The following is a 25,686-nucleotide window of genomic DNA, read 5'->3' on the forward strand; positions in this document are numbered from 1 at the left end:
TGAAGAAGCAGATTACAATGTTTTCTTGTCGTGAATCAGTAGATAGGCTTGTTCTATTTATTTTTTCTATTCTAGAGTATTCCAGCACGTGAATGCTTGACTACAACATATTGTAGGTTGCTTGGATCTGTATAAAATACATATGTGATGGAAATTTGTAGAATGTGTGTTCTGAGATATTTCTGTAATATTCAGCTAATTTGTGGTAACTTGATTCATATTGTTATTCAAACTGGTTTGAAAATGTTCGTTAAATAGGCTGGAGTTGGACCTTAAAGAGGCCAAGGATCAAATTATATTGGACAAATATTTTGGGTAAAAAACTAAAATGAAAATAAATGAATTTGGAAAGGCCAAGGCCCAGGAAATAAAAACCTGGTAAACATTGGGCTGGACTCATTTAAAAAAAGATAAAAAGGCTGCAATGTTAGGCTTGGCCCATGAAGTCAACCAAAACTTGACAGGAAAAAATATATGGAAAGGCTGAATTGTTGGGCTCGGCCCATGTAAAACACCGAATCAGGCCGGGTTGAATCTTATGAACGACCTTTTCATTTGGTCGCAATTTTGCCACGTCAGATTGCCACGTCAAATCCGACGTGGCCTGGGCAGACAACCAGTGACCAAAACAAAAGGTCATGGGTTCAACTACCTTTTATTTTGGTCATAAACGTCTACGACCTTATCCCGAAGAAGTTCGTTAATTTCAGTTTATGACCACCAGCTTTTAATCTTCTGATTTTGTCACAAAAAGGTCGCAAATGAAAAACAATGACCTTTCAGTGACCAATAGCGAGGGTCGCAAGTTGAGATAGTTCTTGTAGTGCCCGCCGGCAGCCCAGACCTTGACGACTACTCCCGGTTCGTTTTCTTGCCCTTCTCCACCCCTCCGCCTTCTTCGCGCGTTCCAGCGCCGTCGTCCTATCCTTCACAATGGTGGCGGCGCAGCAGCGTCGAGAACGGAGGAGAAAGGGGCAGCGGAGAAGCAGAGGAGAAAGGGGGGATGGGTGCACATAGTGCGGACGCCTCGACCCCGACGCCTTATAAAGACCCACTTCTGAGTGGCTGACGCATGGGCCCGAGCGATCCTGTCAAATCCCGCAACAGTCGCAGGCTGAGTACGTGGCGAAAAAGGTGGTGCAGGGATCGAGGCGCCCTTGTCTATCCATCCCGCTCACTGCGGCGCACTCTGCCTCACGTGCTTCCCCAAAATCTCGAATCCCACGAGATTCGGGACACACCATAACCAATCGCGTGAAAGATTTCGCGTCAAAGGTAACGCTCGACGGAGTGGCGGTGCAAATCCACTCGACAACTTCTGAATCAATCAAGGCGACTGAAACGAAGCCGCAGTTTCAACATGGGCCTCCAGTCCAACTCGAGTAGTTGTGAAGCACATCAGTCAAGGCAAGATTAACTTCAATCTTCTTTTCACTCGGGCCTCAATCCATTCGGGAGCTAATGATGAGGATATATACCTAGGGTAGGGTCATAGGCCTCACATATACGCCCTACCCAAGGTCACTATCCTAGAAGCAAAGGCACCCCAAAGACAACAGGGAGTACCAATTGAAGACGTCGAGTGCAATCGACTCGACCAGTCATATCACTCGGGTACCCCTCCTTCCTGATATCACTCGACCATACAAGAAACCACTCGACCTACTGAAGGCCAGGAGTCGCACAGGACAACAACGATCAAGCATTCCTCTGTAGTCTTCAAGGGCATTAATAGCACTTTATAGCTGGCATTATCAGTAATGCCCTATCTTTATGTACATTGAACTCCTTGTAACTGGGGCTGGATGGGGTCCTGGCATACTCTATATAAGCCACCCCCTCCTCTGGCACAAGAGTTCGCACCCCCTGTAACACACACTATAATCCAGTCGACCGCCTCAGGGCACCGGGATGTAGATCTTGTACCTCCTCCGAGAGGGGCCTGAACTCGTAAATACTTGCGTACAATCTCACCGTAGCTAGGACCTTGCTTCCTCATATGTACCCCCTACTCTTACTATCAGTCTTTGTACCACGACAGCGACCCCGTACTCGCGTAAGTTAAAAACCATTACGAGTGGAGAGCAATCCTCCCACTCGGGGACTTAGCCGCAACCCCGTACTCCCTTAAGTTAAAAAAACTACTCTGAGTGGAGAGCAACCCTCCCACTCAAAGGCTTAGCTGTGACCCCACACTCGCCTAAGTCACAAAGATCCTCTAAGCTGTGTGACAAGTACAACGTACGCTCCATCCAATCTGCAAGAACGATGAGGTGCCAATCGAGCATGTCGTCTGAGCTACGTCACAAGTACAACGTATGCTCCATCCCGATCTGCAAGGACAATGAGGTGCCAATCGAGCATGTCGTCTGAGCTGTGTCACAAGTACAACCTTAGTTCTGAGTGAGAAGTTAAGTTCCACATGGAATAGGAAAAGATCCAAAAGTGGTGAAGACGAAGTCACCATATTCAAAGAAAAACCAAGTTCAGATAAACCCAGCAAAGTTCAGAACCACGGGCAGAAGTACTCATGCATCAGGCCTGAAAGAGTTTAACGGTTACAAAACCACTCGGCATTCCAAGGCAAATAAAGGTGGAGCATAATGTTTGTTCACTCAGCAGGAGGAAGACTTGCTAGCTCGACGAAGTTGTCAAGGTCAATGTTGTCTGCGATACGAGTAGCAGCATCGATGAAGGTATCCATGAAGGACTGGAAGTTGAGCTTCTTGGTGTTGGCAACCTTGAGAGCCGCCAGCTTGTCTTCTCTGACCTCCTTGCAGTGGACTCGTACCAAAGACAGAGCCACATCGGCGCCAGAACGAGCAGATGACTTCTTCCACTCTTGCACTCGACCAGGGATTTCATTCAGTTGAGTCATCAGGAACTCGAGATTATTCTGTAATTCTGCTCGGGGCCAGAGCTCAGTGTCAATCCGCGACACTGCCACCTTCAGACGAGCAAGATAATCCATATCAATGTCCAGACGAGACTCCAATAGCAGCATGTTCATCGCGACGTCATCCTTGACGGGAGAGTTTATGGGGTCAAGATCTGTCTCGATACACCTAGTCTTTGCTTTGAAGTATTTACAGAATTCTGTAATGTCAGAAAAGTGGTGAGTCGACAGTTATATAATGAGTCGACAATCACAAATCAGTCGGACGAGAGACCAGCTTCTCAGCAAGCCTTCCCAGATAAGCCTCCAGTTTGCCCTTCTTCATAGTGAGATCCCCAACCTTGTCGGTCAGAGTCTCCTTGTCCTTCTTCAGCTTCGCAACCTCCTTGTTGGCTTCAGTAATAGCAGTCTTTAGCTTGGTGTTCTCCTCTTCTAACTTGCTGACTGAAGCCAACTTCTTGTCAGCAAGCTCTGTTTTCTCTCGCGCCTCTTTCTCTGCTGTGGCAAGGACATTGTCCTTCTGCTCTAGAGCCTGCTTAATTTGGACTAAAGAAATAACATTCTTCAGTCGACCTTGGAGTTGACGGTTTTCACTACGCACATCTATTCGAGTGGAGTTACTCGGTTCAAAAGACTAAAAAGGAAGAGCTATAAGGAGGACAGTCGGCGAGTTATTACCTCCCATAGCAGCAACTGAAGGAAAGATGCCCTAGAGGCAATAATAAAGTTATTATTTATTTCCTTACATCATAATAAATGTTTATTATTCATGCTAGAATTGTATTAACAGGAAACATGATACATGTGTGAATACATAGACAAACTGAGTGTCACTAGTATGCCTCTACTTGACTAGCTCATTAATCAAAGATGGTTATGTTTCCTAGCCATGGACAAAGAGTTGTCATTTGATTAACGGGATCACATCATTAGGAGAATGATGTGATTGACTTGACCCATTCCGTTAGCTTAGCACTTGATCGTTTAGTATGTTGCTATTGCTTTCTTCATGACTTATACATGCTCCTATGACTATGAGATTATGCAACTCCCGTTTACCGGAGGAACACTTTGTGTGCTACCAAACATCACAACGTAATTGGGTGATTATAAAGGTGCTCTAAAGGTGTCTCCAAAGGTACTTGTTGGGTTGGCGTATTTCGAGATTAGGATTTGTCACTCCGATTGTCGGAGAGGTATCTCTGGGCCCACTCGGTAACGCACATCACAATAAGCCTTGCAAGTATTGCAACTAATGAGTTATTTGAGGGATGATGTATTACGGAACAAGTAAAGAGACTTGCTGGTAACGAAATTGAACTAGGTATTGAGATACCAACGATCGAATCTCGGGCAAGTAACATACCGATGACAAAGGGAACAACGTATGTCGTCATGCGGTTTGACCGATAAAGATCTTCATAGAATATGTGGGAGCCAATATGAGCATCCAGGTTCCGCTATTGGTTATTGACCGGAGACGTGTCTCGGTCAAGTCTACATAGTTCTCGAACCCGTAGGGTCCGCACGCTTAAAGTTCGATGACGGTTATATTATGAGTTTATATGTTTTGATGTACCGAAGGTAGTTCAGAGTCCCGGATGTGATCACGGACATGACGAGGAGTCTCGAAATGGTCGAGACATAAAGATTGATATATTGGACGACTATATTTGGACACCGGAATGGTTCCGGGTGAGATCGGGATAATACCGGAGCACTGGGAGGTTATCGGAACCCCCCGGGAGGTATATGGGCTTTAGTGGAAAGGAGGAGAAAGGAGCAAGGGAGCCCCCCCAAGCCCAATCCTAATTGGGAGGGGGCCCCTAATGTCTACTACACAACCTTCTTCTTGTAGACGTTGTTGGGCCTGCAAGTGCACAGGTTTGTAGGACAGTAGCAAATTTCCCTCAAGTGGATGACCTAAGGTTTATCAATCTGTAGGAGGCGTAGGATGAAGATGGTCTCTCTCAAACAACCCTGCAACCAAATAACAAAGAGTCTCTTGTGTCCCCAACACACCCAATACAATGGTAAATTGTATAGGTGCACTACTTCGGCGAAGAGATGAAGATACAAGTGCAATATGGATGGTAGATAAAGGTATTTGTAATCTGAAATAATAAAAACAGCAAGGTAACGAGTGATAAAAGTGAGCTTAAACGGTATTGCAATGATAGGAAACAAGGCCTAGGGTTCATAATTTCACTAGTGCAAGTTCTCTCAACAATAATAACATAGATAGATCATATAACAAGACCTCAACATGCAACAAAGAGTCACTCCAAAGCCACTAATAGCGGAGAACAAACATAGAGATTATGGTAGGGTACGAAACCACCTCAAAGTTATTCTTTCGGATCAATCTATAAAAGAGTTCGTACTAGAATAACACCTCAAGACACAAATCAACCAAAACCCTAATGTCACCTAGATACTCCATTATCACCTCAAGTATCCGTGGGCATGATTATACGATATGCGTCACACAATCTGAGATTCATCCAACCAACTTAGAAGTACTTCAAAGAGTGCCCCAAAGCTACTACCGGAGAGTCAAGAACGTGTGCCAACCCCTATGCATAGGTTCCCAATGTCACGAAACCCGTAAGTTGATCACCAAAACATACATCATGTGGATCGCAAGACATACATCAAGTGTTCTCATAAAAGACTCAATCCGATAAGATAACTTCAAAGGGGAAAACTCAATTCATCACAAGAGAGTAGAGGGGGAGAAACATCATAAGATCCAACTACAATAGCAAAGCTCGGGATACATCAAGATCGTGCCATAGAGGGAACACGAGAGAGAACACGAGAGAGAGAGAGAGAGAGAGAGAGAGAGAGAGAGAGAGAGATCAAACACATAGCTACTGGTACATACCCTCAGCCCCCAGGGTGAACTACTCCCTCCTCGTCATGGAGAGCGTCGGGATGATGAAGATGGCCACCGGTGAGGGTTCCCCCCTCTGGCAGGGTGCCGAAAGAGGGCCCCGATTGGTTTTTCATGCCTCTGGAGGCTTGCGGCGGCGGAACTCCCGATCTATCTTCTGTTCTGGAAGTTTTAGGGTACGTAGGTATATATGGGTGAAAGAAGCATGTCGGTGGACCGAAGGGGGGGCCACGATGCAGGGGGGTGCGCTCTAGAGGGTGGGCGCGCCCCCCACCCTCGTGAGCACCTCCCTTCTTTCCTGACATGCACTCCAAGTCCATCGGGTGGCTTTCCTTCCAAAAATAACTTCTCCAGTTGATTTCGTTCCGTTTTGACTCCGTCTGATATTCCTTTTCATCGAAACACTGAAATAGGCATAAAACAGCAAATCTGTGCTGGGCCTCCAGTTAATAGGTTAGACCCAAAAATAATATAAAAGTGGATAATAAAGCCCAATATTGCCTAAAACAGTAGATAAAGTAGCATGGAGCAATCAAAAATTATAGATACGTTGGAGACGTATCAAGCATCCCCAAGCTTAATTCCTGCTCGTCCTCAAGTAGGTAAATGATAAAAAGAGAATTTTTGATGCGGAGTGATACTTTGGCATAATTTCAATGTAAATCTTCTTAATCGTGGTATGAATATTCAGATCCGAAAGATTCAAGACAAAAGTTCATATTGACATAAAAATAATAATACTTCAAGCATACTAATCAAAGCAATCATGTCTTCTCAAAATAGCATGGCTAAAGAAAGTTATCCCTACAAAATCATATAGTCTGGCTATTGCTCTATCTTCATCACACAAAGTATTTAATCATGCACAACCCCGATGACAAGCCAAGCAATTGTTTCATACTTTAATAATCTCAAACTCTTTCAACTTTCACGCAATACATGAGCGTGAGCCATGGACATAGCACTATATGTGGAATAGAATGGTGGTTGTGGAGAAGACAACAAAAGGAGAAGATAGTCTCACATCAACTAGGCGTATCAACGGGCTATGGAGATGCCCATTAATAGATAACAATGTGAGTGAGTAGGGATTGCCATGCAACGAATGCACTAGAGCTATAAATATATGAAAGCTCAACAAAAGAAACTAAGTGGGTGTGCATCCAACTCGCTTGCTCACGAAGACCTAGGGCATTTGAGGAAGCCCATCATTGGAATATACAAGCCAAGTTCTATAATGAAAAATTCCCACTAGTATATGAAAGTGACAACATATGAGACTCTCTATCATGAAGATCATGGTGCTACTTTGAAGCACAAGTGTGGTAAAAGGATAGTAGCATTGTCCCTTCTCTCTTTTTCTCTCATATTTTTTTATTTTTTATTTTTTATTTGGGCCTTTTATCCTCTTTTTTGGCCTCTTTTTTTATATATCGTCCGGAGTCTCATCCCGACTTATGGGGGAATCATAGTCTCCATCATCCTTTCCTCACTGGGACAATGCTCTAATAATGATGATCATCACACTTTTATTTTTCTTACAACTCAACAATTACAACTCGATACTTAGAACAAAATATGACTCTATATGAATGCCTCCAGTGGTGTACCGGGATATGCAATGAATCAAGAGTGACATGTATGAAAAAATTACGAACGGTGGGTTTGCCACAAATACAATGTCAACTACATGTTCATGCAAAAAGCAATATGACAAAAGTAATGTGTGTCATATGAACGGAACGCTGGAAAGTTGCATGGCAATATATCTCGGAATGGCTAGGTAATGCCATAATAGGTAGGTATGGTGTCTGTTTTGAGGAAGGTATATGGTGGGTGTATGGTACCGGCGAAAGTTGCACGGCACAAGAGAGGCTAGCAATAATGGAAGGGTGAAAGGGTGCGTATAATCCATGGACTCAACATTAATAAAAAGAACTCATGCACTTGTTGCAAAAATTTAGAAGTCATCAAAAACCAAAGCACTACATGCATGCTCCTAGGGGGATAGATTGGTAGGAAAAGACCATCGCTCGTCCCCGACCAGCACTCATAAGGAAGACAATCAATAAATAAAATTGTGCTCCGACTTCATCACAAAGCGCTTCACCATACATGCATGCTACGGGAATCACAAAATTCAACACAAGCATTCTTTAAATTCATAATCACCCAACTAGCAACACTTTGATATTATCACCTCCATATCTCAAAACAATTATCAAGCATCAAACTTATCTTAGTATTCAGCGCACTCAAAATAAAGTTTCACATATCTTGAATACCAAGTATATTAAAATTAAGCAAATTACCATGCTATTAATGACTCTCAAAATAATATAAGTGAAGCATGAGAGTTCATATATTTCTTCAAAATAAAACCACCATTGTGCTCTAAAAGATATAAGTGAAGCACTAGAGAAAATGACAAACTACTCCGAAAGATATAAGTGAAGATCAATGAGTAGTCGAATAATTATGCAACTATGTGAAGACTCTCCCATTTAATAATTTTAGATCTTGATACTTTATTCAAACAGCAAGCAAAGCTAAAGAAAATTACATTGCAAGGATAGCACAACTCATGTGAAGAAGTAAAAACTTAGGCTCAACCGATACTAACCGATAGTTGTTGAAGAAGAAAGGTGGGATGCCTACCGGGGCATCCCCAAGCTTAGATGCTTGATACTTCTTGAAATATTATCTTGGGGTGCCCTGGGCATCCCCAAGCTTTTGTGTCTCCTTAATTCCTCTCATATCATGGTTTCTCTTTTTATCAAAAGCTTCATTCACAACAAACTCAAAAAGAACTCGTGAGATAGGTTAGTATAAACCAATGCAAAACCATATCATCTTCTACTGTAACAAATCACTAAAATTATTATTCAACATTGAATACTAAATGCCTCTGCATATTTAATACTCCTATCCTCAAATAGGATCATTAAACAAGCAAACATATGCAAACATAACAGCAATCTGCCAAAACAGTACAGTCTGTAAAGAATGCAAGAGTATCAATACTTCCCTAACTCCAAAAATTATGAACTAAAATTCCCACTGTAATAAATTTATCAGAGCTTAACATGCAAAAATATTCAACGTTACACCATTCTCTGACTTTTCTAGGGAATTTTTGCAACAGCGGTAAACTTTCTGTTTTCAAACAGCAACATGTATACTAGCAAAATAAGCATGGCAAAGGCTATCCTTGACTTTTTTATTGAAACTAGAGATGCAAAACATTATTCTAACTAACATAAAGCAAAAACTAACAAAATAAAATGACGCTCCAAGAAAAACACATATCATGTGGTGAATAAAAATATAGCTCCAAGTAAAGTTACCGATGAACGAAGACGAAAGAGGGGATGCCTTCCGGGGCATCCCCAAGCTTAGGCTCTTGGTTGTCCTTGGATATTACCTTGGGGTGCCTTGGGCATCCCCAAGCTTTGGCTCTTGCCACTCCTTATTCCATAGTCCATCGAATCCTGACCCAAAACTTGAAAACTTCAACCACACAAAACTCAACACAAAACTCGTAAGCTCCGTTAGTATAAGAAAATAAAACCACCACTTAGGTACTGTAATGAACTCATTCTAAATTCATATTGGTGTAAAACCTACTGTATTCTAACTTCTCTATGGTTCATGCCCTCCGATACTACACAACCTTCTTCTTGTAGATGTTGTTGGGCCTGCAAGTGCACAGGTTTGTAGGACAGTAGCAAATTTCCCTCAAGTGGATGACCTAAGGTTTATCAATACGTAGGAGGCGTAGGATGGAGATGGTCTCTCTCAAACAACCTACAACCAAATAACAAAGAGTCTCTTGTGTCCCCAACACACCCAATACAATGGTAAATTGTATAGGTGCACTAGTTCGGTGAAGAGATGAAGATACAAGTGCAATATGGATGGTAGATAAAGGTATTTGTAATCTGAAATAATAAAAACAGCAAGGTAACGAGCGATAAAAGTGAGCGTAAACGGTATTGTAATGATAGGAAACAAGGCCTGGGGTTCATACTTTCACTAGTGCAGGTTCTCACAACAATAATAACATAGATAGATCATATAACAAGCCCTCAACATGCAACAAAGAGTCACTCCAAAGCCAGTAATAGCAGAGAACAAACATAGAGATTATGGTAGGGTACGAAACTACCTCAAAGTTATTCTTTCGGATCAATCTATAAAAGAGTTCGTACTATAATAACACCTTAAGACACAAATCAACCAAAACCCTAATGTCACCTAGATACTCCATTGTCACCTCAAGTATCCGTGGGCATGATTATACGATATGCGTCACACAATCTCAGATTCATCCAACCAACATAGAAGTACTTCAAAGAGTGCCCCAAAGCTACTACCGGAGAGTCAAGAACATGTGCCAACCCCTATGCATAGGTTCCCAATGTCACGAAACCCGCAAGTTGATCACCAAAACATACATCACGTGGATCGCAAGACATACATCAAGTGTTCTCATAAAAGAATCAATCCGATAAGATAACTTCAAAGGGGAAAACTCAATTCATCACAAGAGAGTAGAGGGGGAGAAACATCATAAGATCCAACTACAATAGCAAAGCTCGGGATACATCAAGATTGTGCCCTAGAGGGAACACGAGAGATAACAAGAGAGAGAGAGAGAGAGAGAGAGAGAGAGATCAAACACATAGCTACTGGTACATACCCTCAGCCCCGATGGTGAACTACTCCCTCCTCATCATGGAGAGCGCCGGGATGATGAAGATGGCCATCGGTGAGGGTTCCCCCCTCCGGCAGGGTGCCGGGACAGGGTCCCAATTGGTTTTTCGTGGCTCTGGAGGCTTGCGGCGGTGGAACTCCTAATCTATCTTCTGTTCTGGAAGTTTTAGGGTATGTAGGTATATATGGGTGAAAGCAGCACGTCGGTGGAGCAAGGGGGGGCCACGAGGCACGGGGCGTGCCCCAGGGGGTGGGCGCGCCCCCCACTCTCGTGAGCCCCTCCCTTCTTTCCTGACGTGCATTCGAAGTCCACCGGGTGGCTTTCCTTCCAAAAATAACTTCTCCAGTTGACTTCGTTCCGTTTTGACTCCATCTGATATTCCTTTTCCTCGAAACACTGAAATAGGCATAAAACAACAAATCTGGGCTGGGCCTCCGGTTAATAGGCTATTCCCAAAAATAATATAAAAGTGGATAATAAAGCCCAATATTGCCTAAAACAGTAGATAAAGTAGCATGGAGCAATCATAAATTATAGATACGTTGGAGACGTATCAGCCCCCCCCCCTTTCCTTCCTCCCTCCTTCCTCTACCTTCCCTCTCCCTCTCCAAGTAGGAAAAGGAGGAGTCCTACTCCCGGTGGGAGTAGGACTCCCCCCTTGGGCACACCTCCTCCTCCTGGCCGGCCCCCTCCTCCCCTCCTTTATATACGGAGGAGGGGGCACCCCATAGGGACAACAATTAATCCCTTGGATCACTTAGCCGTGTGCGGTGCCCCCCTCCACCATAGACCACCTCGATAATATCATAGCGGTGCTTAGGCGAAGCCCTGCATCGATAGAACATCATCATCGTCACCACGCCGTCGTGCTGACGGAACTCTCCCTCAAAGCTCGGCTGGATCGGAGTTTGAGAGACGTTATCGAGCTGAACGTGTGCTGAACTCGTAGGTGCCGTAAGTTTGGGACATGATCGATCGGATCGTAAAGACGTACGATGATACGTCTCCAACGTATCTATAATTTATGAAGCATTCATACTATTATATTATCTGTTTTGAATGATTATGGGCTTTATTATCCACTTCTATATTATTTTTGGGACTAGCCTATTAACCGGAGGCCCAGCCAAGATTTGCTGTTTTATGCCTATTTCAGTGTTTCGAGGAAAAGGAATATCAGACGGAGTCAAAACGGAACAAAATCAACTGGAGAAGTTATTTTTGGAAGGAAACCCACGTGATGGACTTGGACCCCATGTTAGAAGATGCGGGAGCTGGCCACGAGGGTGGGGGGCGCGCCCACCCCCCCTGGGCGCGCCCCCCTGCCTCGTGGGCCCCCCCGAAGCTCCACCGACGTTCTCCTTTCACCCATATATACCTACGTACCCTAAAACTTCCAGAACAAAATCTAGATCGGGAGTTCCGCCGCCGCTAGCCTCTGTAGCCACCAAAAACCAGTCGGGACCCTGTTTCGGCACCCTGCCGGAGGGGGATCCCATCACCGGAGGCCATCTTCATCATCCCGGTGCTATCCATGACGAGGAGGGAGTAGTTCACCCTCGGGGCTGAGGGTATGTACCAGTAGCTATGTGTTTGATCTCTCTCTCTCGTGTTCTTGAGGTGATACGATCTTGATGTATCCCGAGCTTTGCTATTGTAGTTGGATCTTATGATGTTTCTCCCCCTCTACTCTCTTGTGATGAATTGAGTTTCCCCTTTGAAGTTATTTTATCGGATTGAGTCTTTATGAGAACACTTGATGTATGTCTTGCCGTGATTATCTGTGGTGGACATCTTCATCATCCTGGCGCTCTCCATGACGAGGAGGGAGTAGTTCACCATCGGGGCTGAGGGTATGTACGAGTAGCTATGTGTTTGATCTCTCTCTCTCTCTCTCTTGTTCTCTCTCGTGTTCCCTCTATGGCACAATCTTGATGTATCCCGAGCTTTGCTATTGTAGTTGGATCTTATGATGTTTCTCCCCCTCTACTCTCTTGTGATGAATTGAGTTTTCCCCTTTGAAGTTATCTTATCGGATTGAGTCTTTTATGAGAACACCTGATGTATGTCTTGCGATCCACGTGATGTATGTTTTGGTGATCAACTTGCGGGTTTTGTGACATTGGGAACCTATGCATAGGGGTTGGCACATGTTCTTGACTCTCCGGTAGTAGCTTTGGGGCACTCTTTGAAGTACTTCTATGTTGGTTGGATGAATCTGAGATTGTGTGATGCATATCGTATAATCATGCCCACGGATACTTGAGGTGACAATGGAGTATCTAGGTGACATTAGGGTTTTGGTTGATTTGTGTCTTAAGGTGTTATTCTTGTACGAACTCTTTTATAGATTTTTCTGAAAGAATAACTTTGAGGTAGTTTCGTACCCTACCATAATCTCTACGTTTGTTCTCTGCTATTAGTGGCTTTGGAGTGACTCTTTGTTGCATGTTGAGGGCTTGTTATATGATATATCTATTTTATTATTGTTGTGAGAACCTGCACTAGTGAAAGTATGAACCCTAGGCCTTGTTTCCTATCATTGCTATACCGTTTACGCTCACTTTCATCGCTCGTTACCTTGTTGTTTTTATTATTTCAGATTACAAATACCTTTATCTACCGTCCATATTGCACTTGTATCTTCATCTCTTCACCGAACTAGTGCACCTATACAATTTACCATTGTATTGGGTGTGTTGGGGACACAAGATACTCTTTGTTATTTGGTTGCAGGGTTGTCTGAGAGAGACCATCTTCATCCTACGCCTCCTACGGATTGATAAACCTTAGGTCATCCACTTGAGGGAAATTTGCTACTGTCCTACAAACCTGTGCACTTGCAGGCCCAACAACGTCTACAAGAAGAAGGTTGTGTAGTAGACATCAAGCTCTTTTCTGGCGTCGTTGCCGGGGAGGCTAGGTAAAGGGTGCTAACTCACACCCTGTCAACTAAGCCCTTTTCTGGCGCCGCTTGCCAGGGAGGTGAGTGCTTGAAGGTATATCTTTAGATCTTGCGATCGAATCTTTTTGTTTCTTGTTTTATCACTAGTTTAGTTTATAAGGAAAACTACAAAAAAATGGACTTGAGTTTGTCTCATACGCTTCATCTTTTTAATATCTTTCGTGAGTATGATGGAAAGGATAATTGTGCTCAAGTGCTAGAAGAAGAAATCTCTAAATTGTTTGGCACTAAATATTTGAATGATGAGCATGATTGCAATGTTGTTAGTACAAATTCTTTGAATATCCATGATGCTAATGATGATTGCACTAGTTATGATGAAAATGTCTCCTATAAACATGTCAATTTTTGTGGAGTGCATTGGGTTTGTAAGTACAAACCAAATAGGGAAGATAGATATTGCAAGAGTCATAAGTACTTAGAAACCAAATTGTTGCAAGAAGAGCTAGATGAATGTGCTGAAAGATTCAATATTTATAGTACCCCTTGTGAACTTTGCAATGAACATGGTCATTTAAAGCTCCAATGCTATTTGTTTCATGATCAAGTCGTTTCCAAATATTGTGATAATTTGATTACCTTTGAGCATCATAAAGAGCTTAGCCTTCTTTTGGGTTATGAAGAAATGAAACGTATAACTACGGGTATTCCAAAATTTAATCTTGATAGATTTCTTGATTTTGATCTAGAGGATATTTATATGTTTTGTGTGGAGAATTGCATTGAAAATCCTTATATTGCCAATTACATAAAGAAAAGGAAACAAATAGAAGATGATGAGAATACTAATGGAAGGGAAGAGACTTCCCAATATCCTCCTATTATTTCTCATGATGAATCAGGTAACGAGGAGGAGCTTTCTATTCAACCAATCGCATCAATAAGGAGCTCAAAGAGGAAGGTTGAACCTACACATAATGTGAAGAAGAAAAAGAAAAGAAGGAGAAACAAAGGTAGAAAGGTATCCCTCCCAAATGATGTTGCTCCTACTACTCATTGTGATGATGATATTTGATTTACTATTGGTGCTATCCATATTTTTAATGATGAGAGTGATTATGCTTATGATATGAAAGGGCCCAAGCTTGGGGAAGCTATGTTTGATGAGTATGAAATATTTGAGAATATATTTGCTGAAATTAATGTTTGTCCCAAGCTTGGGGATGCTACGTTTAATGAAGATGATATTTTTAGCATCCCAAGTTTTGATATGCAAAGTTGTTATGATTATAGCATGCCTCCTACCTATGATGATTATATTGATGAAAGTGGGTTCGGAAGAGTGTCAACTTTAGGAAGTAGTGATCCCACTATTCTGGAGGATGTTGAATCTATTTGTGATGAATATGAAAGTGGATTTGGAAGAGTGTCAACTTTATTTAGTGATGATTCCACTATTTCGGAAGAGGTTCCAATTGATTATGAGAACAAAGTTGCTATCTATGATGATTATTGTGATGACTTGTATGCTATTAAGGATAATAATAACCATGAAACTTGTCATCGTGATTTTAGTTTTCAATTGGATTATGCCTCACATGATAATTATTTTGTTGAGTTTGCTCCCACTACTATTAATGAGAAGAATTTTGCTTATGTGGAGAGTTTTAAAAATTTTATGTTTGTAGATCATGAAAAGAATTCTTTAGGTGCTGGTTATATTGTTGAATTCATTCATGATGCTACTGAAAATTATTATGAGAGAGGAACATATGCTTGTAGGAATTGCAATAATATCAAGTTTCCTCTCTATGTGCTTAAAGTTTTGAAGTTATGCTTGTTTTACCTTCCTATGCAAGTTGATTCTTGTTCCCATAAGTTGTTTTCTCACAAAATCCCTATGCATAGGAAGTGGGTTAGACTTAAATGTGCTAGCCATATTCTTCATGATGCTCCCGATATGTTTCAATTCTTATCTTTTATGTGAGCATCATTGTCATCATCATGCCTAGCTAGAAAGGCATTAAAGAAAAGCGCTTGTTGGGAGACAACCCAGCATTTATCCTTACTGTGTTTGTGTGTCCACATGATTATGTTACTGTAGTAATCATGTTTTATAGCTTTTGTTTCTATAAAGTGTCAAGTAGAACCTTTGGGAAGACTTGGGTGAACTTTATGTGATCTTGCTGTGAAAAACAGAAACTTTAGCGCTCACGAGATTAGCTGTTGTGTTTTACTGGAGAGTGCTTTTAGGCTGATTCTTTTTGCAGATGATTAATAGACAAATTTCTCAGGTCCATAAATTTATTTCATATTTTTTGAAGTTCCAGAAGTATACATTTGATACAGATTACTACATACTGTTCTGTTTTTCACAGATTCTGTTTTCATTGTGTTGTTTGCTTATTTTGATGCATCTATCGCTAGTATTAAGTGGTATGAACCATAGAGAAGTTAGAATACAGTAAATATTACACCAATATGAATTAAGAATGAGTTCATTACAGTACCTAAGTGGTGGTTTTATTTTCTTATACTAACGGAGCTTACGAGCTTTGTTTTGAGTTTTGTGTGGTTGGAGTTTTCAAGTTTTGGGTAAAGCTTCGATGGACTATGGAATAAGGAGTGGCAAGAGCCTAAGCTTGGGGATAACCAAGGCACCCCAAGGTAATATTTAAGGACAACCAAGAAACTAAGCTTGGGGATGCCCCGGAAGGCATCCCCTCTTTCGTCTTCGTTCATCGGTAACTTTACTTGGGGCTGTATTTTTATTCACCACATGATATGTGTTTTCCTTGGAGTGTAATTTTATTTTGTTAGTTTTTTATTTCTGTTATTTAGATTAATGTTTTGCATCTTTAGTTTCAATAAAAAGTCAAGGATAGCCTTTGCCATGCTTATTTTTCAAGTATACATGTTGCTGTTTGAAAACAGAAAGTTCACCGCTGTTGCAAAAATTCCCTAGAAAAGTCAGAGAATGGTATAACGTTGAATCATTTTGCACATTGAGATCTGATAAATTTATGACAGTGGGAATTTTAGGTCATAATTTTTGGAGTCAGGGAAGTATTGATATTCTTGCATTCTTTACAGACTGTACTGTTTTGGCAGATTGCTGTTATGTTTGCATTGTTGGCATATGTTTGCCTGTTTAATGATTCTATTTGAGGATAGGAGTATTAAATATTCAGAGACATTTAGTATGAAATGTTGAATAATAATGTTAATGATTTCTTACAGTAGAAGATGATAAGGTTTTGCATTGGTTTATACTAACCTATCTCACGAGTTCTTGTTGAGTTTGATGTGAATGAAGCTTTTGATAAAAAGAAGAGAAACCATGATATGAGAGGAATTAAGAAAACACAAAAGCTCAATATTGGGGATGCCCAAGGCACCCCAAGATAATATTTCAAGAAGTCTCAAGCATCTAAGCTTGGGGATGCCCCGGTAGGCATCCCACCTTTCTTCTTCAACAACTATCGGTTAGTATCGGTTGAGCGTAAGTATTTGCTTCTTCACATGAGTTGTGCTATCCTTGAAATGTAGTTTTCTTTAGCTTTGCTTGCTGTTTGAATAAAGTATCAAGATCTGAAATTATTAAATGGAAGAGTCTTCGCATAGTTGCATAATTATTTAGCTAATCATTGATCTTCAATTATATCTTTTTGGAGTAGTTTTTCATTTACTCGTGTGCTTCACTTATATCCTATGAGTAAATTGTTGAATGAGTTGAATGTCATAAATCTGAAATTATATATGTTTCATTTGCTTATCCCTTGGGGAGTAATGACTTCACATCTAAGAAGTAGAGGTTGTAAATTTATTGACAGTTAGCAAGCATTGTATTAGTCATTTGAACAATTCATGAAAGAATATTGAAGGAAGAGAGATTTCACATATAAATATATTATCATAGACATCTTTTATAATTGTGAGCACTCATTAAGTATGACATGCTAAAGAGTTGATGTTGGACAAGGAAGACAACGTAATGGGTTATGTTTTCTCGTATCTCAGTTAAAGTATATTGTCATGGATCATTCAAACATGTTGAGCTTGCCTTTCTCCCCTTGCTAGCTTAAAATATCTGTTCTAAGCGGGAATACTGCTTGTGCATCCAATATCCTTAAACCCAGTTTTTGCCATGAGTGTCCACCATACCTACCTATATGCGGTATTTACCTGCCGTTCCAAGTAAATTTGCATGTGCCAAACTCTAAACCTTCAAATTATAATATGTTTTGTATGCCCGAATTGCTCATGTAGCAACTAGGGGCTGTCAGTGTATTCCATGCTAGGTGGGTTATTCTCAAGAGGAGTGGACTCCGCTCCTCATTCACGAGAAAGTGGCGATAACCGGGATGCCCAGTCCCATGATCCAAAAGATCAAAATCAAATCAAAATAATTAAACAAAACTCCCCCAGGATTGTTGTTAGTTGGAGACACTCGTTGTTTCGAGCAAGCCATGGATTGATGCTTGTTGGTGGTTGGGGGAGTATAAACTTTTACCATTCTGCATGGGAACCGCCTATAATGTATGTAGTATGGAAGATATTGGGAACTCTTGGTTGTTATGTTGACAATGAGATCATACCTCTCAAAAATATTTATCTCTATTTCAAAATCAAGCTCTGGCACCTCTACAAATCCCTACTTCCCTCTGCGAAGGGCCTATCTTTTACTTTATGCAAGAGTCAAGGTGATCTTCACCTTTCCCTTTTTTCATTTTATCCTTTGGCAAGCACTTTGTGTTAGGGTGATCCTGATATATATATCCAATTGGATGTACGTTAGCATGAACTATTATTGTTGACATCACCCAAAGGTGAATACGTTTGGAGGCAACATTATGAGCCCCAATCTTTCTCTATGTCTGATTAAAACTTCATAACCACAAGTATTGCATGAGTGTTAGCAATTGTAGAAGACTATATGATAGTTGAGTATGTGGAGTTTGCTATTCCTGAAAATAAGATGAATTGCAATTGTTTTGATGACTAAGAATGAAGTTTGCTAGTTTTCAAGAATTTTTACGTTCTATGCTTTGACATGTGAATTGCTTGTTACTAGTTCATGAAAAGTTTTATGAGATTAACTACTGTTATAACATATTATCATGCTAGAAAAGGTGATTGAAATTATCATTGATCAAACTTGTGCACCTCTAGCATTCACACTTCACAAATTCTTTCTTTTATCATTTACCTACTCAAGGACGAGTAGGAATTAAGCTTGGGGATGCTGATACGTCTCCAACGTATCTATAATTTATGAAGCATTCATGCTATTATATTATCTGTTTTGAATGATTATGGGCTTTATTATCCACTTCTATATTATTTTTGGGACTAACCTATTAACCGGAGGCCCAGCCCAGATTTGCTATTTTATGCCTATTTCAGTGTTTCGAGGAAAAGGAATATCAGACGAAGTCAAAATGGAACGAAATCAACTGGAGAAGATATTTTAGGAAGGAAACCCACCTGATGGACTTCGACCCCCACGTCAGAAGATACGGGAGCTGGCCACAAGGGTGGGGGGCGCGCCCACCCCCCCTGGGTGGGCCCCCCTGCCTCGTGGGGCCCCTGAAGCTCCACCGACGTTCTCCTTTCACCCATATATACCTACCTACCTTAAAACCTCCAGAACAGAACCTAGATCGGGAGTTCCGCCGCCGCAAGCCTCTGTAGCCACCAAAAACCAATCGGGACCCTGTTCCGGCACCCTGCCGGAGGGGGATCCCATCACCGGAGGCCATCTTCATCATCCCGGCGCTATCCATGACGAGGATGGAGTATTTCACCCTCGGGGCTGAGGGTATGTATCAGTAGCTATGTGTTTGATCTCTCTCTCTTATGTTCTTGAGGTGATACGATCTTGATGTATCCCGAGCTTTGCTATTGTAGTTGGATCTTATGATGTTTCTCCCCCTCTACTCTCTTGTGATGAATTGAGTTTCCCCTTTGAAGTTATTTTATCGGATTGAGTCTTTATGAGAACACTTGATGTATGTCTTGCCGTGATTATCTGTGGTGACAATGGTCATGTGCCACTTGATGTATGTTTTGGTGATCAACTTGCGGGTTTCGTGACATTGGGAACCTATGCATAGGGGTTGGCACACGTTCTTGACTCTCCGGTAGTAGCTTTGGGGCACTCTTTGAAGTACTTTTATGTTGGATGGATGAATCTGAGATTGTGTGATGCATATCGTATAATCATGCCCACGAATACTTGAGGTGACAATGGAGTATCTTGGTGACATTAGGGTTTTGGTTGATTTGTGTCTTAAGGTGTTATTCTAGTACGAACTCTTTTATAGATCGATCCGAAAGAATAGCTTTGTGGTGGTTTCGTACCCGGCCATAATCTCTATGTTTGTTCTCCGCTATTAGTGGCTTTGGAGTGACTCTTTGTTGCATGTTGAGGGCTTGTTATATGTTATATCTATGTTATTATTGTTGAGAGAACTTGCACTAGTGAAATTATGAACCCTAGGCCTTGTTTCCTATCATTGCAATACCGTTTACGCTCACTTTTACCACTTGTTACCTTGCTGTTTTTATTATTTCAGATTAAAAAAACCTTTATCTACTATCTATTTTGCACTTGTATCTTCATCTCTTCACCGAACTAGTGCACCTATACAATTTACCATTGTATTGGGTGTGTTGGGAACACAAGAGACTCTTTGTTATTTGGTTGCAGGGTTGTTTGAGAGAGACCATCTTCATCCTACGCCTCCTACGGATTGATAAACCTTAGGTCATCCACTTGAGGGAAATTTGCTACTGTCCTACAAACCTGTGCACTTGCAGGCCCAACAACGTCTACAAGAAGAAGGTTATGTAGTAGACATCATACGACTACATCAACCGCGTTGTGCTAACGCTTCCACTTTCGGTCTACGAGGGTACGTGGACACACTCTCCCCTCTCGTTGCTATGCATCACCATGATCATGTGTGTGCGTAGGAATTTTTTTTGAAATTACTATGTTCCCCAACGGTGGTATCAGAGCCAGGTTTTATGCGTAGATGTTATATGCACGAGTAGAACACAAGTGAGTTGTGGGCGATATAAGTCATACTGCTTACCAGCATGTCATACTTTGGTTCGGTGGTATTGTTGGATGAAGCGGCCCGGACCGACATTACGCCTACGCTTACGCGAGACTGGTTCTACCGAGGTGCTTTGAACATAGGTGGCTGGCGGGTGTCAGTTTCACCAACTTTAGTTGAACCGAGTGTGGCTATGCCCGGTCCTTGAGAAGGTTAAAACAACACTAACTTGACGAACTATCGTTGTGGTTTTGATGCCTAGGTAAGAACAGTTCTTGCTCAGCCCGTAGCAGCCACGTAAAACTTGCAACAACAAAGTTGAGGACGTCTAACTTGTTTTTGTAGGGCATGTTGTGATGTGATATGGTCAAGACGTGATGCTATATTTTATTGTATGAGATGATCATGTTTTGTAACCGAGTTATCGGCAACTGGCAAGAGCCATATGGTTGTCGCTTTATTGTATGCAATGCAATCGCCCTGTAATTAATTTACTTTATCAGTAGGCAGTAGAGATAGTCGTAGAAACAATAGGTGGCGAAACGACAATGATGCTATGATGGAGATCAAGGTGTCACGCCGGTGACGATGGTGATCAAGACGGTGCTTCAGAGATGGTGATCACAAGCACAAAGATGATGATGGCCATCTCATATCACTTATATTGATTGCATGTGATGTTTATCCTTTATGCATCTTATTTTTCTTTGATTGACGGTAGCATGATAAGATGATCTCTCACTAAATTTCAAGATAAAACTGTTCTCCCTGAGTATGCACCGTTGCCAAAGTTTGTCGTGCCCAGACACCATGTGATGATCGGGTGTGGTAAGCTCTACGTCCATCTACAACGGGTGCAAGCCAGTTTTACACATGCAAAATACTCAGGTGACAAGCCTAGCATATGCAGATATGGCCTCAGAACACTGAGACCGAAAGGTCCAGCGTGAATCATATAGTAGATATGATCAACATAGTGATGTTCACCATTGAAAACTACTCCATTTCACGTGATGATCGGTTATGGTTTAGTTGATTTGGATCACGTGATCACTTAGATGATTAGAGGGATGTTTATCTAAGTGGGAGTTCTTAAGTAATATGATTAATTGAACTTAAATTTATAATGAACTTAGTACCTGATAGTATTTTGCATGTCTATGTTGTTGTAGATAGATGGCTCGTGGTGTTGTTCCATTGAATTTTAATGCGTTCCTTGAGAAAGCTAAGTTGAAAGATGATGGTAGAAATTACACGGACTGGGTCCGTAACTTGAGTATTATCCTCATTGCTGCACAGAAGAATTACGTCCTGGAAGCACCGCTGGGTGCCAGGCCTGTTGCAGATGCAACTGCGGACGTTGTGAGTGTTTGGCAGAGCAAAGCTGATGACTACTCGATAGTTCAGTGTGCCATGCTTTACGGCTTAGAACTGGGACTTCAACGACGTTTTGAACATCATGGAGCATATGAGATGTTCCAGGAGTTGAAGTTAATATTTCAAGCAAATGCCCGGATTGAGAGATATGAAGTATCCAATAAGTTCTACAGCTGCAAGATGGAAGAGAATAGTTCTGTCAGTGAACATATACTCAGAATGTTTGGGTATAACAATCACTTGATTCAACTGGGAGTTAATCTTCCGGATGATTGTGTCATTGGCAAAATTCTCCAATCACTGCCACCAAGCTACAAGAGCTTCGTGATGAACTATAACATGCAAGGGATGGATAAGACAATTCTTGAGCTCTTTGCAATGCTAAAGGCTGCGGAGGTAGAAATCAAAAGGTACCATCAAGTGTTGATGGTCAATAAGACAAAGGGGAGAAGAAGGGGAACTTCAAAAAGAACAGCAAAGAAGTTGCTTCTCAAGAGAAGAAACCCAAGTCTGGACCTAAACCTGAGACTGAGTGCTTCTACTACAAGCAGATTGGTCACTGGAAGCGGAACTGCCCCAAGTATTTGGCGGATAAGAAGGATGGCAAGGTGAACAAAGGTATATGTGATATACATGTTATTGATGTGTACCTTACCAGAGCTCGCAGTAGCACCTGGGTATTTGATATTGGTTCTGTTGCTAATATTTGCAACTCGAAACAGGGACTACGGAATTAAGCGGACACTGGCTAAGGACGAGGTGACGATGCGTGTGGGAAATGGTTCCAAAGTCGATGTGATCGCCGTCGTCACGCTACCTCTACATCTACCTTCAGGATTAGTATTAGACCTAAATAATTGTTATTTGGTGCTAGCATTGAGCATGAACATTATATCTGGATCTTGTTTAATGCGAGGCGGTTATTCATTTAAATCGGAGAATAATGGTTGTTCTATTTATATGAGTAATATCATTTATGGTCATGCACCCTTAAAGAGTGGTCTATTTTTGATGAATCTCGATAGTAGTGATACACATATTCATAATGTTGAAGCCAAAAGATGCAGAGTTGATAATGATAGTGCAACTTATTTGTGGCACTGTCGTTTGGGTCATATTGGTGTAAAGCGCATGAAGAAACTCCATACTGATGGACTTTTGGAATCACTTGATTATGAATCACTTGGTACTTGTGAACCGTGCCTCATGGGCAAGATGACTAAAACGCCGTTCTCCGGAACTATGGAGCGAGCAACTGATTTATTGGAGATCATACATACTGATGTATGTGGACCAATGAATGTTGAGGCTCGCGGCAGGTATCGTTAATTTCTCACCTTCCCAGATGATTTAAGCAGATATGGGTATGTCTACTTAATGAAACATAAGTCTGAAACATTTGAAAAGTTCAAAGAATTTCAGAGTGAAGTTGAAAATCATCGTGACAAGAAAATAAAGTTTCTACGATTTGATCATGGACGACAATATATGAGTTACGAGTTTGGTCTACATTTGAAACAATGCGGAATACTTTACTAGATATGGTGCGATATATGATGTCTCTTACTGATTTAACGCTATGATTTTGGGGTTATGCTTTAGAGACGGCCGCATTCACGTTAAATAGGGCACAATCAAAATCCGTTGAGACAACGCCTTATGAACTGTGGTTTGGCAAGAAACCAAAGTTGTCGTTTCTTAAAGTTTGGGGCTGTGATGCTTATGTGAAAAAGCTTCAACCTGATAAGCTCGAACCCAAATCGGAGAAATGTGTCTTCATAGGATACCCAAAGGAGACTGTTGGGTACACCTTCTATCACAGATCCGAAGGCAAGACATTCGTTGCCAAGAATGGATCCTTTCTAGAGAAAGAGTTTCTCTCGAAAGAAGTGAGTGGGAGGGAAGTAGAACTTGATGAGGTAACTGTACCTGCTCCCTTATTGGAAAGTAGTTCATCACAGAAACCGGTCCTGTGACATCTATACCAATTAGTGAGGAAGTTAATGATGATGATCATGAAACTTCAGATCAAGTTGTTACTGAACCTCGTAGGTCAACCAGAATAAAGAACCGCAGGAGAGTGATACGGTAATCCTGTTCTGGAGGTCATGTTAGTAGACCATGACGAACCTACAAACTATGAAGAAGCGATGGTGAGCCCAGATTCCGCAAAATGGCTTGAGGCCATGAAATCTGAGATGGGATCCATGTATGAGAACAAAGTGTGGACTTCGGTTGACCTGCCCGATGATCGGCAGGCTATCAAAAATAAATGGATCTTCAAGAAGAAGACTGACGCTGACGGTAATGTTACTGTCTATAAAGCTCGGCTTGTTGCAAAAGGTTTTCTACAAGTTCAAGGAATTGACTACGATGAGACTTTCTCACCCATAGCGATGCTTAAGTCTATCCGAATCATGTTAGCAATTGCCGCATTTTATGATTATGAAATTTGGCAAATGGATGTCAAAACTGCATTCCTGAATGGATTTCTGGAAGAAGAGTTGTATATGATGCAACCGGAAGGTTTTGTCGATCCAAAGGGAGCTAACAAAGTGTGCAAGCTCTAGCAATCCATTTATGGACTGGTGCAAGCCTCTCGGAGTTGGAATAAACATTTTGATAATGTGATCAAAGCATATGGTTTTATACAGACTTTTGGAGAAGCCTGTATTTACAAGAAAGTGAGTGGGAGCTCTGTAGCATTTATGATATTATATGTGGATGGCATATTGTTGATCGGAAATGATATAGAATTTCTGGATAGCATAAAGGGATATTTGAATAGGAGTTTTTCAATGAAAGACCTCGGTGAAGCTGCTTATATATTGGGCATTAAGATCTATAGAGATAGATCAAGACGCTTAATTGGACTTTCACAAAGCACATACCTTGACAAAGTTTTGAAGAATTTCAAAATGGATCAAGCAAAGAAAGGGTTCTTGCCTATGTTACAAGGTGTGAAGTTGAGTAAGACTCAATGCCCGACCACTGCAGAAGATAGAGAGAAAATGAAAGATGTTCCCTATGCTTCGACCATAGGCTCTATCATGTATGCAATGTTGTGTACCAGACCTGATGTGTGCCTTGCTATTAGTTTAGCAGGGAGGTACCAAAGTAATCCAGGAGTGGATCACTGGATAGCGGTCAAGAACATCCTGAAATACTTGAGAAGGACTAAGGATATGTTTCTCGTTTATGGAGGTGACAAAGAGCTTGTCGTAAATGGTTACGTCGATGCAAGCTTTGACAATGATCCGGACGATTCTAAATAGCAAACCGGATACGTGTTTATATTAGATGGTGGAGCTGTCAGTTGGTGCAGTTCTAAGCAAAGCGTCATAGCGGATCTACATGTGAAGCGGAGTACATAGCTTCTTCGGAAGCAGCAAATGAAGGAGTCTGGATGAAGGAGTTCATATCCGATCTAGGTGTCATACCTAGTGCATCGGGTCCAATGAAAATCTTTTGTGACAATACTGGTGCAATTGCTTTGGCAAAGGAATCCAGATTTCACAAGAGAACCAAGCACATCAAGAGACACTTCCACTCCATCTGGGATCAAGTCCAGGTGGGAGACATAGAGATTTGCAAAATACATACGGATCTGAATGTTGCAGACCCGTTGACTAAGCCTCTTCCATGAGCAAAACATGATCAACACCAAGGTTCCATGGGTGTTACAATCATTACAGTGTAATCTAGATTATTGACTCTAGTGCAAGTGGGAGACTGAAGGAAATATGCCCTAGAGGCAATAATAAAGTTATTATTTATTTCCTTATATCATGATAAATGTTTATTATTCATGCTAGAATTGTATTAACCGGA

Source organism: Triticum dicoccoides, chromosome 2B (assembly GCF_002162155.2).
Source record: "Triticum dicoccoides isolate Atlit2015 ecotype Zavitan chromosome 2B, WEW_v2.0, whole genome shotgun sequence".
In the NCBI taxonomy this organism is placed as follows: Eukaryota; Viridiplantae; Streptophyta; class Magnoliopsida; order Poales; family Poaceae; genus Triticum; species Triticum dicoccoides.